This window comes from Bos indicus, chromosome 28 (assembly GCF_029378745.1).
Source record: "Bos indicus isolate NIAB-ARS_2022 breed Sahiwal x Tharparkar chromosome 28, NIAB-ARS_B.indTharparkar_mat_pri_1.0, whole genome shotgun sequence".
Taxonomy (NCBI): Eukaryota; Metazoa; Chordata; class Mammalia; order Artiodactyla; family Bovidae; genus Bos; species Bos indicus.
In genome coordinates, this window is record NC_091787.1 from 12,352,357 (window position 1) to 12,365,592 (window position 13,236).

Below are 13,236 nucleotides of genomic sequence, written 5' to 3' on the forward strand. Positions count from 1 at the left end.
AGCTGTTCAATTCAGAAAACTCAGACCACCCTAAATTCCCCTGCTCTCACTACCTCCCTGAGTCGTTTAGTTATGCCTGTCCCATTTCCTGAGCTTCCCTAGTGGCTCAGATGGTAAACAATCTGCCTGCAATGCAGATAATCCAGGTTCAATACCTGGGTCGGGAAAATCCCCTGGAAAAGGGAACGGCTATTCAATCCAATATTCTTGCCTGGAGAATTCCCTGGACAGAAGAGCTTGTCAGTCTACAATCCATGGGGTCACAAAGAGTCAGACACAACTGAGCAACTAAACACACACACACACATGCACACACACAAATCCCATTTCCTAAATCTCTCTCCTATCCATTCTGTTTATTCTAAAAGCACCCCTATGGCCTTAATTCAGGCTCTTCTTACTTTTTGCCTAAACAGATGCACTGAATCCTTAGATAGGCTTCAGTTTTCCAACCTTTTCTACCTCTCTTCCTCCCCTGACTGTAAAACTTATTTTTTTTTTTTTTGTAAACTCTTTTTCATTGAAGGATAATTGCTTTGCAATATTATGTTGGTTTCTGCCGTATATCAACATAAATCAGTCCTAGGTATACATCTGCCCCTCCCTCTTGAACCTCCCTCCCACCCCTCCCCACCCTTCTAGCTTGTTATAGAAAACTTGTTTTTAAAGATCACAATCTGATCAAATCATTTCTTTGTTTAAACTTTTTCATTGGGTTCCCATCAGTTATACTTGAGCCTTAATAATGCCAGGTAACTTTTGCACCCTCATCTCCAAACAAGTCTCTTAGTAGCTGGGCGGGCAATATGTTGTCATCTCCGACTCTGTGTCTTTACATGTCCTATTTCTTCTTCCTGGAGGGCCATGTCTCGCTGTGTTTGCTTAGCTAATTCCTATTCCTCTTTCCTTCAGAGAAACACCATCTTCTCTTGGTTATTTCCCAAGACCCTCCATCTACATAAGAGTATAGTTACTGTGCTGCCCTTCTCTATTCTAGGAACATCTTGTTTCCGCCTCTTATTATGTACCACATATCCCATGTGTTTATATGATAATCTTGTCTGTTTCCTCAAATACATAGTAACTGTTTTGAGAGCAGGAACTGTGCCTTATTTACCACTGTCTTCCTAGGAATGGGCATATTCAGTGTAAGTCAACAAATATTTATTGAGTGCCTACTGTTTGCTTCACACTAAGTGCTTGTAATACATCAGTGAAAAAAACAAACAAAAAATCCCATATACATGAGTTTGTGTTTTAGCATGTAACATTTGCTTGGTATCAAGAGAAAAAGGAGAGAGAGAGAGAACAGAGAAAGAAGGAAGGAAGCAGGCTTTGAGATGAAATGTGATTGTAATTACTTTGAAAGGAAACAATAATTGACATTTTTGGTTGAGAATTTGAGATATCCAAAGGTCAGTCTGTAGAAAAGGAAGTAGACCTCTTGAGATCTTGTGTTTTTTTTCTTCTCATTCTGGCTGCTACTTTATGACTTTTTTATAGGACTTTACTGCCTATGGAGGGCAGTATTGTTCCCATTCTTTCCTATTGGTAAATGTTTTATAAAACTTAAAGAAAGTTATATGAACAGTTATATATTTTTTAGAAATTAAAAAAAAAATCTAGTTAGTAATACTCAGTGCTGATGGGATTGCCACTTGATATTATCCCAAGGAAATCCTGAGTGAATGAATGTTTGTACTTGTAGCCATCCTGTAAATCAGTATCTGAGGTAGGCATTTGGAAGTTTCAAATTTATTTTGGTAAATGTCCATACATTTAAAAATATGCTTAGCTATTTTTCATGCTTTACAGATAATGTCTAGAGGTAGTGAATTCCAGCATGTTTCTTCAGTGCCTAGATTTAGTGTTGAATTCAAATATACATTTGATTTTCCTGGAAATCATTTTATAGCCTTTTTTCCCCAATATTTCCATAGGGTGACACTTTGTACTGCCAGAGCTTTACAGAAGACATTGTAAGGAATATCATATCTCTTTTGAGAATTAAAGATATGTGGCATTTTTAAAAATAATTTTGAAAGATACTGTAGTTATATTATTATGAGACAGATTTTTAAAAATGAATCTGTATGTATGCTCATGGGCACATAAAAGGGAGAGGGAGGAAAATCTTGGCTATTTAGCTTAGAATTTTAAAAGGCAGTAAGAAAGGATAAATAAGATGTGGTACATATACAATGGGGTATTTCTCAGCCATAAAAAGGAACAAAATTGGGTCATTTGTAGAGACATGGATGGATCTAGAGACTGTCATACAGAGTGAAGGAAGTCAGAGAAAAACAAATGTCGTGTTTTAATGCATATATGTGGAATTTAGAAAAATGGTATAGATGATCTTATTTATGAAACAGAAATAGAGACACAGAGGTAGAGAACAAATATATGGATGCCACAGGGATTAAAGGGGGTGGTGAGAGGAATTGGGAAATTGGAGTTGACACCTACACACTATAGATACTATATATAAAACAGATAACTAATGAGAACCTACTATATACAGCACAGGAAACTCTACTTAATGCACTGTGGTGACCTGATTGGGAAGGAAATCCAAGGAGAAGATATATGTTTACATTTGGCTGATTCATTTTTCTGTACAGTAGAAACTAACAAAACATTGTAAAGCAACTGTACTATGATACAATTAATTTAGAAATAAATACATAAATAAAAGGCAGTAAGTTGATTTGGAAGACTTTTCTTGAAGTTTTCTAGCAGATTGTAAACATATTAATTTAAAAGATAACCATTTTCAACTAGTCAAGGCATCTGTGAACTGGCAATTCTGAGGGACTCCAGCCGCTTAGAATTTGGAGGTTCCAGAGGGACAGTTGGTCTTGAGTGCTGCGGTAGAGGCACCGACAGGAACACGTGCTTCCACACAGTAAACAGAGCTGTGGGTCCTGAGAGGCTCTCACTAGACCATCACGAACTGAGTGGGCAGGTGGTCCCTGTCCCCTGGCGTTTTACTGTGGGCAGTCCAGTGGTGTGTTCAGTCTGGAGGTGACAGTTTTCTTTTTTTATTATTTATCTTTAATTGAAGAATAATTGATTTACAGTATTGTACCAGACATCAATATGAATCAGCCATAGGTTTATCCATGTCCCCTCCTTTTTTAATTTCCCTCCCACCTTCCTCCCTATCCCACCTCTCTAGATTGTTACCAAGCCCTGGTTTGAGTTCCCCGAGTCATACAGCAAATTCCCATTGGTTATCTATTTTACATATGGTTATGTATGCTTCCGTGATACTTTCTCCATACATCCCACCCTCTCCTTCCTCCCCCCACCCCAGCCGTGTCCTTAAGTCTGTTCTCTAGGTCTGTGTGGAGATGACACAGTTTTATTTGTTCCTTTGTATCTACTGCTGTTCTCTTTCCTCTATCTTACCCACCTGTCCAAACCAGCCAGGAGATAGTCCCTTGCTGTTGTTCTGACGGAAAGCAAAAGAGCTTTATGAATTCCTCTCTCACTTCATTCATTGTGTTCAAATACTTTTTCTATGTGGTGCTTCTTGCCACTTTCTTTTTCAAAGGTTTTGCAAGTGAAAACCTCCAAGAAATGGTTACTTTTTCTAGGGCAAACATATTAATTTTAGTAGCAAGGCAGGGTTTCACCTTTATGCCTTCCTCCCCACCAGCCCCCACCCCCGGCACCCTCTCAGATAAAACCCAGACTTGAGTGTTGCTTTTTTTCTGTCTTTATTGGGAGTTATTCTTTCACCTATTTTTGATTTGATCTTATCATCCAGGAAGACCCCAGGAAATGACCTCTCATGGGATTTCCAGTTCTAGACCATGAATGAGAATGACTCATCAGGCACAACATAGCTTACTTAGGAACTCAGTTGTTTTTTTAATAAGTGGGCTCACATAGTCTATAATCCACGAGTAATGCACATTTTAATTTCTGTCTCAGTTAAATTCGTGATGCCTCATTCATATCTTTGAGATAATACCATCATCTCTGCTCTGGGACACTGCTTCTCCCTGCCCCCGGTGATCTTGGGAATCTCTGGGATTGTGGTATTATGATGAGCCTTTCTGGTTGGACCACTGAAGTGGTAGAAGATAAAAATTGACAAAAGAGAAATGAGAGTCCAAAAAGGTCAGTGAAACAGCTCAGGAAGTCTGAGCCCAGAATCTGAAACTAGAGAGCACAGATCACATTTTTTCTCTGGTACTAAAAGTACAAAGTATTTTATCTGTTTAAGATGAAAATTGGAAGCATTTTTGAATGATTCTTGTAAATTTCTGAGGCCTTATGTTCCCAATGCTTTGCTTCCTGAATACCTGTGCTCTCACTGGGGACATCAAAATAGAGAATGGAGGAATCAACATCGAGTAGGTCACAAGGAACAGTAACAGCAGATATAACCATAGATCTTAAAGCCGATTAATGACTTATTCACTGTACTTCTTCAGCCATAAGCATGTTGCACTTTAAAATATACCAAAACATATTAAAGTTCTCCCCTAAACCATCTTGCATGATGTTACATTTTAAGTATATTTACATTTATTTCCACCCCAGGATGTTTCTTAATGGTTAAGAAAGATGTACTCTCTCAAATTATAGCAGAAGTCTTGAGATATAAAACTTATAAAAGTTACAAATAGTGCGGATTTTTGACACATGCATAAACACACACAGACATATTCAAGTAAAGCCAATTCTGTGCTTTCAAATTTATATACAGTTGAAAATGGAGCTGCCCTTTATAAAATAACTAATAAAAAAACCCTAAAATTTTGCTTTGATTTGCTCAAGCTGAACAGGGCATTATGCTGTTTATCATGGCATGCTGACTCTGGTGGAGTCTGATTATTTGTATTTTACTGTAATACACCAAAGTTTGTCATATATGCTCCTTCTTGTAGATTATCTATATGGTATGGAGTCATAGTGAACCTGTAGTTACTATGAATTTGATAGAGCTGTTCTGTCAATCACAACAGTGACTCAATATTTGAGATACCGAAAGCTTTTCTGAGCTACAAAAGGTTTAAAAGAGCTACATGTTAAAAGAGATAATGGATATTTTTGTGAAGGTAAGAACCTCTTGTAAAGAATATTGAGACTTTCTAATTGTGTGCAATCTAACACATAGTTATTTCACAATATACTATTTTTCAGTAGTGATGGGCTTCTGAAACCTATTCCAGAATTCTGATAGAACCTAAGCAAAAGGTTGCCCAAATGTGCACCATTCATCAAAGAATAAAAAATCCAAACCAACAGAACTTAGGGTGTCTGGAAACAAAGAATGTCTCATATGAATTGAAGTACAGCCCTGACTATAATGAACAACATTGACCCTCCTTCTAAAGAGTTTTGTAATTCAAGCCTAGCTTCTTATCTAATTTCTTAAATAGTTGTTCACTTAAATAGTTAGCATAATGCTAAGCCTCTTGGCATACTTAGTGTTAAAATTTAGATTCAGACAAATTAGTGACAGTTAAAGTGGACTTCCCTGGTGGCTCAGACAGCGAAGAATCTGCCCACAGTGCAGGAGACCTGGGTTCAATCCCTGGGTCAGGAAGATCCCTGGGTCAGTACATTCCCTTGGAGAAGGGAATGGCAACCCACTCTAGTGTTCTTGCCTGGAAAATTCCATGGACAGAGGATCCGGGTGGGCTATACTCCATGGGGTCACAAAGAGTTGGACATGACTGAGTGACTAACACTTTCATTGAAAAGGCACATGGCTCTAGATATCCCAGCAATTCCATAGGCTATTAGATAATGGTTCATGACAATACAGTTTTGAAACATATTCCTTGGGTCTGCGTTGGAGTTGAACTCCTGAGATGTTGTAGGTAGTCAGGTCAAGATTGATGGCTGTCTTCTGAAACCTAAATCCAAATGGCTTTGCAGATATTAATAGCAACACTAGCACTTTGTAGCTTTTTATATTTAGTCACTTGCCTAAAAATGTAAATGTATTGAGGAAGGAGAAGTGTTATAAGCATTTGTGGTTTTTCTTCTAGTAACTGCTAGGTGATTGGGACCAGAGCTTTGGTTGCTAGTGACCAGCACCAGAACACTGGACACCCGGATAGGAAGGACAGGAAAGTGAATAATTAACATTGGGCACACAGAAAGATAAGAGAGGACTTGTTGCACAAATTCTAATTATTTATTTTTCTTAGAATAATGGAAAAGGCAATCAACTAACATACTATTCAGAGTTGATCTTAAAGATATCCAAGTTATTGAAGTACCTTTAAACAGATCTCATTATTGTATTATAATCTACTATAGTCATTTCGATATTATGCCTAGGTCTTCACACCTAAATGGTGCATACTGGGAATGTCTATGACACTGGGGCTTTCAGTACAGAAAAAGTTCCCTAGGGAGCAAAAGGCAGTCATTGTGTCATCAACTGGGGCAAGGTATCAGCCTGTTAGATTTTAATAATGTGCAAGAAGATGGTGTGAGGACGTTTAAAAGAGAAACGTCACTGTAAAGCCAAGAGCTTGGTAGGTTTGGACATGAGTGAAAAGTGAAGAAGCAAGCTCTTAAAAATGAGTGACAAGGGAAAGAAAAGAGAAAAGGAGGAGACCAGAAAATCCTGGTTGCTGGACTCGGACAATGTGTGTATCCTGTTAAGGAGAAATACTGGCCTTGAGGACTGGACAAACACTATATGTGTGTGTTAAATTATTCCAGTGTGGAGGTTTGAAGAACATAAGGCATTTTTATCATTAAAGTGATGTTTGAGGTGTCAGAGTATCTCATAGTCATATTAATACTTATTTGAATGTATAATTTTTTGTCAGAGAATAGGTTGTCAGAGAATAGGTCCTTTAGCCCGTTAATAAATGTATCCCTTAGAATAATGCTAAAACAGCACAACCCCTAAAGAGTATCTAATTAAATCATTTCTTAATCCTTGCCTGGAAACTTGTAATATTAGCTCAGACATCTTTATGGTTAAACTCCATCAAGAGCTCAGTCTCCCCTGGGTGACTGAATTTGCATTTACTCTTTGTAAGGCAGACGTTACTCTGGGTGATGATTCTCTTTGACAGTCATTCCATGGCTGAGCACGCAGGGTATTGACAGCTAAATTTATAAACCAGCAGATTGAGGACAGAAATGGAAAAATAAGCAAAAATAAATTCTCTTGATAGTGATCATTAACTAGTGGAAAGGTTTATAAAGTTTCCCCAAATTATTGGTTATTATTTTAAGCACGCATCATCATTTGCTGATGAATAGATCTGAAATGGAAACAAAATGTGAAAGAACATTTATAATTGGAAAAATTATTAGAGCTGTTGGTTCTTAGCCAAGTTAAGCAGAAGTAAGACAAAACGAAAAAGGAAGCAAAACCACAACCATTACCTAAATCGGAGCTAGTTCTCATGCTTTTCTGTGTCGTTCTAAGTAAGGCCTTGGATACTCGTATGTTTTGTCAGTATCTCTAAGATATTTTAAAATCTCTTATCCCTATAAAAAGTCAGAGTAGTGAGTTGACATTTCTTTTGCTTCATTTTTCATTCAGAACTTCCAGTGTTTCTCTACATTTGAGCAGAATGGAATCTACAAATGGAGGATAGAAGAATTAGTAGATTTATGAGTGGGCACGTTTGTCTGCAAACCAGACTGGCTTTCACATGTAGCAGAGAGGCATGGATACTAAATGGACCAAACCGGTTGCCAGAACATTTTAAAAAGATTCATAGACAGTGGAAATGTTAAGTTGTGTGTGACCTGTGATGAAATAAAGCAATGAAGATGCTTTCAAGTAAGTCCGTGAGGGAGACTAGGAAAGGCTTTGCCAGGTTGTTGAAGTTCTTCCTTATTTTTCATAGTCGTAATTAATAATTTTAAATAAGACAAAACCCCTCTTTAATTCTTGCCCTGACCAGTTTATTTATAAAACTGTTTGTGTGTGAAAGAATCCATACATTTCTCATTAGCTGAACTCAAGTTACTGTGCTCAGATGAAGAACTTTCAAATCCTCGAGAACAAACACTTAAGAAAATTAAGGTAAAACTCCAAATATATAATTTATGTTATTAGCATATGGTGCTATTTGAATTTCATTGTATACCCAGAAAAGAGGTACCCCATATACTAATTGTCAAAGTGTATATGTATGTTTGTGTATTTTCTCAAATGCTTCCTTTCACATAACAGGGTTGTCTCAGATTGTATGTCATTTAGCACTGAAGGCATTAAATGCGTGTTAGTTCTTAATGCAGGTGTGGATAGACATGACTTTGTTCTTTCTTTCTGTATTCTTGAGGTTAATGAATTTTCCAGGTTGAGAGGTACAGACTGTTTCTGAAAACAAATATGTCTGCAGCAAGAACTGGCTTGGGAGAGAAAAATCAAAATACTCATTCCCTACTTAGAATTTGTGTAGTTTCTTTTCTGGTGTTCTCTGTGCCAGCTGCCTCTCTCTACCCAACAGTGGGCTATACAAGTCCTTTGGCTACATTTTAATCAAGGCTGAGATTTTTTTTAAATGTATTTACAAATAAGGATAAAATGTCAGTTTAATAGATGCACCCATCCTTAACATTTTCATATGATTGTGCTAAGTACTATTGCTTGATGGTTTTATGTGTTTAATTTATTGTGAGATAACAAAGCTTACTTTATTCTATTTAATAGTGAATTTCAAAAGTCTGAGGTAATTGTTCTCACTTATAAAAATGTTTGTTTGAAGTGAATTTACAATATTTTTCTCCTCCCATATGTGACTTGCAGCTTTTGGTGTTTGTAGGGAGATGAAAGTCATTTATGGAAGAGTCATGTATTTGAGGAATAATCTGATGATTGCATAATTTGTCATGAGTCATATAGTCTCCTAATATGGTACTGAAGTGAATATTTCTCACTGAAGCCTTCGGCAGCTGATTAAGGAGAGCTTCTTTTTGTAGAATACAGATATAAAATTGATACCAGGTTTTCTAAATAAATAATTATGAGAACATCAAGTCCGAAAAAATTGCAGTAAACTACAGTTATGTAAGCACCAATGAAGTTGGAATTGCAAAGATCACATCAAAGTGTGAGGAAGAACAGCTGCCAGGTTAAGATCTGGGGGCTTTTTAAGTTGACTGTGACATCAAAAGCTGTATGTAGTAAACACAGAGTACTTCATTGCCAAGTATTTACTTTAATGAAGACTCTGAAGAAAGGCTTTGGGGGTGAAAATGTCAAGAAAACCATTTTTCTTTGTTTGAGTGTTAGTCATATAATATTTTGACTCGTTAGAGGCGGGTATGCCCCAGATTGGTCCAGTAGAAACTTCAGTCATCACAGAGAATTTTAGAGTAAGAGAAGAATCAATTAAACATTTGTGGAGGTCTTCCTTTTCTTTTTAATCCTATCACTTGAGCTCTTTCATGTAAAATGTATGTTTCACATTTTATAGTTAAGAAAATCATTCTACATTTACTGTTATGTAATGCCTACCAAAAAAAAGCTTATGAAACGTTCACTTTTAACACATTGTCAGAGATGTTCCACACATAGGCTGTTTGTGCAACCCCTCCCGCCCCCCAGTAAGTAATGTGTTCATACTTGCAGTCATGACCTTTGATATCAGGAACATCATGTGTATGTCGTCTTCGGTTCTTACGAGAATACTTCAACTTAGTTATTAATATTCTTGCTTCACTGATGAGTTAAAAAAAGGCCTTAGACAGATTATGGGTCTTCCTGCAAGAGTTGCACAATTCATATGTACCAGAGAAAATATGAAAACCCATTATATTTTAACTCAATCTGGCTTCTATGTATTTTTAATTTTAAAAAAGAAAAAATAAGATGAAAAGATTTAAATAAAACACACACAGATTCTACTGGGAACAACCAGTCCTACAAAGATAAATAAGACATTTTACAGTATAATAGGAGAGACAGACATTTCATACACAACTGTAATGAAAAGAATGTTTTGAATAAATGGAGGAACATATAAAATACTGGGGATTCATAAAAGAGGAAGCAATTAATTTGTACTGGAACAAATAAGAAAGACTTCATTAGAGGCCCTGATGGGTGAGCTGAGATCTGAAAGGTGGGTAGACCTTTGTCAGGGAGAGAGGTCAAGCGTGAGGAATAAATAAAGAGGAAGATGGAAGACTGGAAGGGTGGATTGGAACTAGATCAGGGAATGCCTGGAATGCCATGCTGAAAAGTCTGTGTTCAATTCAGTTGCTGTCAGAGAATCTAGGGCAGGAGAGGATCAGCTGAATGATAGTATGATAACTCGAATGAAAGAATGTAATGTATTTTAGATGAAGAAAAAGATAATTCAGAGAGAATAGAGAATATTGCATATTTCCCAGTGGCATAGACGAAGTACCTGAAGTAAGAGAGTGGGAGTAGAAAGGGTGGAGAGCCTGTTTAAGGTAGAAGGATTGGATTGAATGATTATTTGTTTGATGATGACTTACTTGTAGGGGCACATGGAAAGAGAAAGGATGATACTGAGGTCTCTGGTGTTACTAACAGGGAGGATGGGAAGTTTTGAAGGTTTATGGCATGGAGGATGATTTCATTTTGCGCAGCCAGCCAGCCAGCCAATTTAGCACTGAGACGGTGATTGACACTGGAGGTGGTGTCTTCATGAGAGATATCCAATTGTAATGTGGAAGAATATGTGCAAGTTGGAGAAGCTGAACCGTAGAGACGTGAAATCATGATTTTTCAGAAATGTGTCTAGCTTGGCAAAGGAGAAAGAATGAAGACACAGGTGATGTTAGCTTGTCTAATACCAGCAATGCTAGCGATCACAGCTAAGAGTTTCTGAGCTCTTCTAGGGACCAGGCATTGCCCTAAGTGTTTCTCCTTTTCCTCCTCATTGTACTCTCATGAAAGAGATGGTGTTACTAGTTTCTTTCTATGCAATGAAGGAAAAAAGACACATAGAACATAATGAAAATGACACCCTTATAACAGTCATGTTTCAAGGTTAAGGCATCTGAATTTAGGAGTGAGGAGATGGATTCACAGCAGGAGCTGAAATGTCATTAATATTTCATATCATTTTACATACACCTTTATTTTATAATTGCTAGTGGACAGGGTGGCCATCCTCTAAGACGTAGGGTGGAGGTATAAGTTTGGTGATGGTTCTCTAGTACCCCTTCATTAGAAAAGCAGACTATTTAAGGTAGATTTCTGACTCTTTCCAAGATTGTTATTAGTATGTAAGTGTGATTAAGAATAAAAAGTTTAGTGCATCAAATTAATATTTATAGAAGTGATTAGAACAGTGCTTAATAAAAAGTCAATAACATTAACTGTTGTTATTAGCATTATCATTCGTCTTTTCATCCATCTGTAGTGCGAGTAAATATGGAGCGCTATTTACTAAGCACTGGGGAACGCAGATGAAAGACAGAGCCTGCCATTAGGGAGCAGTTCAAAGGGGAGGAAAACCAAAGCAGCCAACTACAAAGTGTACTGATCCATTAAAAAGTTTTTAAAAATTGAGTTAATTATCGAGCATCTTAAGTGGCATGTGCTTTTCTTCTAAGCCTTGAAGACAACAGAAATAATAAAGACAAACAATTGAATGCCTTTGTATTTATAACTTTTATACCAAATAAAAAATCAAATTAGGAGCTGATTAAACTGTGAATATAAGTTGTAGCAAATTAAAAAAAGAGAAACTACTGTTATAGTATATAATGGTATCAATTAAATTGTTGAGAAATTAGTAATCATCTCATAGATAAGTGATCAAGCATATGACTTAACCATTTGCTGAAGAGTATTCAGCATGTCTAAACAAGAACACAGATACCACAACTTAAATATGAGCTAGCTCTCCTTTGTAGATTAGACACAAATTTTTAAGACATTTTCAATGACTGTTAATGTTCAGTTAAGTGAATTTTGTAAAATGTGGTTTTTCCACATTTTACAAAATTTATTTAATTAGAATCTATTCATCAGTATGTGTATATGTAATCAATTTCATCAGCAACTTAAAATTGATTACCATTTAAAAATACTCATTAACGAAATTCACTATGATGTTTCAGAATAACTTGAGATTAAAAAAAGAGGGATTCATGACTGCCCAACATTAAAAATATTGTTTTAGAACAACTCTTAAAAATTTTATACAAAAAAAAAAAGGTGTAAAAAAGGATTAGTAAGTAAAAGTAGTTTTTCAAAGTTTCTATACATATTTTCTTTAAAATTTCCAAGACTTTGGAGAGAAAGGGGGTGGAGCAGAAGGGAAAGTTCTAGAGATAAAAATGCATGCAAGTTTTTCCTTCAGGAGCAACTGGGTCCCAGGAAAACAAAGCATTTGCAAATTTTTAACCTTATATAGTAGGAGCTTTTGGTTCAAACAGGAAAGGAGAGACTTAAATTTGGAATCAACTTGTCAAGAAGTCATCTTCGAATTTGACATGAATTAGAGTGTTTTTCTTGGCCTCTGCAGTCCAGGGGGTCACTAAGAGTCGGACACGACTGAGTGACTTTACTTTCACTTTTCACTTTTATGCATTGGAGAAGGAAAGGGCAGCCCACTCCAGTGTTCTTGCCTGGAGAATCCCAGGGACAGGGGAGCCTGGTGGGCTGCCGTCTATGGGGTCGCACAGAGTCGGACACGACTGAAGCGACGCAGCAGCAGCAGCAGCAGGACACTCTTTTTAGTATCTTCTTGGTATTTGGCTGGATTTGGTGTGTCATCATTAAGTGCTGGACTCATGCAAGCTACACTGGTGTGTGTAAACCCCACCCCGTACCTTGTCCTTGAGAAAACACACACTTCAGGTCAGACAGACCTGGATTCCAGTCTGGATTCTGCCACGTCACCATTACAAGGTCTTGGGTGAATGATTCCACCTCTCTAAGCCTCAGTGTCCTTGTTTTTATACTAAAGGTTTTTTATAAAGTGATTGAGGGGAATTAAATGAAACAACACAGGAAAAGATTTAGTAAAATGTCCAGCACATAATAAATGCTCAAGAAATCTGTCCCTCCTGAATGAGCTGTTGTCAGGTGTTGCTCCCTCTGCTGTTGATTCTGAGAGGTAGATACAGTGTTACACTGTAGATACAGAGTCATACTGTATAACTCACTTTCTGTCAGAGTCTTAAGAGTTTTAGCCAAATTGTTAACTTTGTTTTTAAAATACTTACACATAAAATAACATACTTGGCAATTTATTAATATATTAGGTTAGAGCCTACCATATATTTCATTAAAAGGTATGTCAAATT

The 13,236-nt window shown here is 36.9% G+C and overlaps 1 protein-coding gene across 7 annotated transcripts in view; it reads left to right on the top strand.

Moving 5' to 3' along the window:
* The window catches only part of CHRM3 (cholinergic receptor muscarinic 3), a 567,870-nt gene that overhangs the window by 53,587 nt on the left and 501,047 nt on the right, over nucleotides 1-13,236 (top strand). The window contains exons 1-2 of one of the 7 annotated variants that reach the window (XM_070781881.1): nucleotides 1,688-3,027; nucleotides 7,538-7,780. The exons of 5 other annotated variants lie outside the window; for them this stretch is intronic. The gene's annotated coding sequence lies outside the window, so the exon portion shown is untranslated. Of the gene's footprint in view, nucleotides 1-1,687; nucleotides 7,781-13,236 lie in introns of those variants that run through there. One more of the 7 variants, XM_070781880.1, reaches the window with a different exon arrangement.